Consider the following 4,129-nt stretch of genomic DNA (forward strand, 5'->3'; position numbering starts at 1 on the left):
GCTGGACAAACACCCCCCTGGACTCTGGCCCAGAAAAGCAAGGCATAGCCAGGTGGGAAGGGCCAGCCCACACCTGGAGACCCACCCCCTGGGCAGATTCGCAACTGTAAATAACTGCAAGGCACTTTTCTGCCATAGAAAACTTACTTAACCTCTCTGGGCCTCAGTGTCCTCACCTGTGAGATGAAGATGATAATGTCTCCTTCTGGAGTTGTGAGGAGAACCTGAGTTAATAGATGTGAAGCACCTAGAGAGGTGACTGGCAATGGTAAGCTTGGCCGTTTCTCCCTGCTGTTATTGATCATGGCCATCACTACTATTATTGCTAATATTCTTATTACAGCTAGTTCAGAGTCCTGGAGAAGTTGGAGGAGGGGCCCTCCATGTGGAGGGATGGAGGGAAGGTAACACTTTCCAGGGGGGCTGAAGATAAGCAGAAGTTTGCCAGGCAGAGAGAGGGGAGAGCATTGAGGTCCAGGGGATGGACAACATCTGCCAAAGGCACGGAGGAGCAAAGTTGTGGATCGGGAGGAAATCAGGCATGGCGGGGATGGAAAGGTCAAGGGCAAGCCAGAAGTGTGGGCGGGGCCTCATCCAGAACCTCTCTCCTCTTTGGATTTTCCAGATGGCCCAGCCTGGAGCCCTCTGCCCTCCTCAGCTGCACACACCCTTGTGAGGACTCTCTCGTGGTCTGGCTGCCCCCTGCCTTGTGCCTGCCTGGACTGAGAGCTCCAGAGGGCTCAGTGCTGCCGTCCCTTTTTGGTCTGATTCTCTGCTGAAGCAAAGAGCCTTGATGCCAGATACCTCCATGGGGTTTTATTCAATAAATCAGTGACTCTCCCTCTTGGTCCCACCAACCCCCTAACACCTCCCCACCACCCACCTGTGATGCCCTGTCTACTTCCTCAGTTGCCCCAAATGTTCTCATTCTTTGGGACTCAACTGTCCTTTGCACAACATCCTCCAAGACAGCTCTAGACTCTCTCTGACCTCCCGTCCTCTCCTGTTCCATACCTGCTCTGAGCCTGGGCCTGCCCCAGACTGCCCTTGAGCACTTCCTTCCTTGTGTAGGCCCTACAGAGGGTGAAAGGCCTGGGCGCCAGCATGGTGCAGAGCTGGGAAGAAGCCTGCAGCCCTGGGGCCCTGCCTGTGCAGCTCCTGTGCCCCCATCCCAGACCAAGCTTAAAGACCGGAAGGGCTAGAAGCTAGTGAGGACAAAGTATTACTTTCCTTACAGCCCAGCATCACTGTGCTTCAACACTGAGGCCTTGTTTGCATCCTCAAGCTTTGACTACAGGTGGCTGTGGTCACAGTCCTGTTGCTGACTGCTGGGGGCCCATCTGGGGCATTCGGCCATGCAACCTGGGCATGTGCCAAAGGGAGTGTGCAGAGTCCTCCCAACCCACCAATGTCTGACTTATTCCTGTGCTTCCTGGGTAAGGTGTTTTGTTTTGTTTTTTGAATCCATCTCTGCTGGACTAATAACCCATAAAGAGGACAAGAACCTTGCCTCAACTAACAACCCACTGGGCTGAAAACAGCAGCCTCTGCAGGGCTAATTTGCTTGCTTCTGATGGACAGGCAACTTTGTGCTATGAGGACTGGGTGGTCTCAGGACAGGGCTTTGCCATCTGGTTGCTGTCACCATGAGTGGGAGTACTGTCATCGAGCTATGAGTCAGCTAGTCAGTGTCCCCTTCTCTCCTCTCTGCATTGGCGGCAAGTACCCTTCTCTCCTCTCTGCACTGGCAGCAAGTCCCCTTCTCTCCTCTCTGTACTGGCAGCAAGACCCAGAGTCACAGTGGATGCTCACGGGGGAGCTGGGATCCCAGCAGTCACTCCTTGTCATTTCCCCTTCCGTCCAGGGCTGTGGGAAAGCAGTGTCCACCTGGGCAGGCTGCATTCCTCATGAGTCGAGGTGGTTTCCGCCAGGAGTATCCATCTAGAGGAGCTGCACTCTGAAGCCCATCATTGTGTTCAGGGCAACTTTTTGAATGTGAAATCCTTAACAACATGGCAAGTGGATCAAATAGCTTTTGGTTATTAAAAAACACCTGGCTGATCGAAACCTTCCATCCCAAATGCTCCATCCCTTCCTTCACTCCTCTACTCAGATTTGACCCCATAGTGGGGAGGACCTGAAGTAAGATGGGAGGGTGTGGTCTCTTCTGAGACATAGGGTACCTCCCACCCCACCCTGCCTTCTGGATCTGGCTACTGCATGGATGGGGCAGGAGAGAAAACGCTGTGTCCCGGGACCTAGGTCCTTGCTGGTGATTGGAGGCCTCCCCACTGCAGTCTGTGGCTGGTGCAAGCCCACATGCCCTCTTCATCCCCATGGACAAATGTTCTTCTTCACCTTAGGACCCTCTCTCACTGACATCTTCCTTCAAAGGGACAATCATGTGTGGTCCCTATTCCTGGCCTCCACCCTGGCCCTGTCTAGGTGGGACGCCTCCTCACCCAGGCAGTTCACAGCTCTAGCCACTCTGATGTTGGCGCTCCTGCAGGTGGAGTTGTGGAGCCCTTGGGATCTTTCTCCATGCCTGGCCAGAGCTCTATGGGTCTGGGACAATGCGGGGACTTCCCACACTCCCCTCAGCCCTCAGCCTGCAGGGGGTTCTCTGCTCAACTACTGAGATTACACCCATGGAACTTCCAGCTTCAGAAAACTCCAAAGGGGAAGAAGGCGCCATGGTTATGCCCATGGCCTCCTGAAATGCTGGGACCCTGGCCAGCTCTCACAGGTGGCCTCTCACTCTGCTCCATGTTGATGAACAGCTAGCAGGAGCCTGCAAGTGGGGAGCAGAACGCCGATGACTTCCTTGACAACCTGCATCACTTGACCTGGCTTAATGCTATGGCCAGCGGCAGGGCAGGCAGGGAAGTGGCCCCCCGTTCCCCTTGGGAATGGGGGGCAAGCTCTCACCACAAAACCTTTCCTCCCACAAGCCACACTCAATCCTGCTCCCTGCCCCATCTCCAGGTGCTGTCCTGAGTGACGGAGCTGAGCAGAGGCTGATGATGATAGCAGGCCACAGCTCTATTTTTGGGAGGAGGAGCCTGGCCTCCTTATTTGGCTCCTCTCTTCACACTATGGGGCATTTAGTGCCTCCTCGAGTTCACCTGTGGACCCAGTTCCCAATTCCTGAGCCCCAGGAAAGGTCCCCCTGGATGTGGCATTCAGCAAGGTTTGCTGAGTCACCAAACAGGACACTACAACAGGACGTACTATAGACAGGTCATATTGTATTATATCCAGCTAACTTTTCAATAACTTTCACTAACTCTTTCTGTTTTGATCCTCTTCACTGCCCTGTGAGATAAAGCCTCAATGCTGTCATCAGTCCTTGGGTAGGTGTAAACAGTAAACTAGCATGCCTGAACTTCAGCGGCCTCGTCTGTAATACTAGGACCTACAAAACCCATCACACACGGGTGTTGAGAGAATTCACTACGAAAAGGTACACAAGGGCTTAGCGTGGAAGCCTCAAAATGACCATGGAGGCACAGCGACTGCATCTGGGACGGGGCAGGGCTGGGGAGGAGGCCGAGTCGGAAAGCAGGAGAGCTGGAAGGGGTGAGGTGGCAAGAGCATGGGCTCGGGGACCAGGCACACATGGACTTCAACCCCACTTTGCCACTTATTAGCTGTATGATCAGAGGCACGTCACTTAAATCATTTAATCATTAGTTTCCACTTCTACAAAGTGGGCACACCAGCATTTACCTCAGCACTGCTGCTCCTGTAGCTTTGCCCTTGTCACTAGGCAACATGCCATCTACCTAGTGTGAAAATCTACCTTGTCACTAGATGACGTGCCATCTACCTAGTGTCACTCAACAAAACCTGGGAGTCACTTTGGAAATCTTATTCTCCTCACACTCCACATCTATCACCAATCCTGTCAATTCTATTTCTAAGCACCTTCCAAACCAAATGGCTTGTGAGCAAGTAAAATTGACTGTATCGGGGTCCTTTCCAGAGATGCAGGTTCACTGTGCAGCCTTGGCCAGCTGAGAGCCGTTCTTGTCTTTCCCTCTGCTGGGTGATGGAAACCCGGACTCAGGCATGGCCTACATTGAAACACCAGAAATTCTTTATAGAATTATAGTTCTGAAGTGAAGTT

The sequence above is a fragment of the Macaca nemestrina genome, chromosome 11 (assembly GCF_043159975.1).
Source record: "Macaca nemestrina isolate mMacNem1 chromosome 11, mMacNem.hap1, whole genome shotgun sequence".
Lineage (NCBI taxonomy): Eukaryota > Metazoa > Chordata > Mammalia > Primates > Cercopithecidae > Macaca > Macaca nemestrina.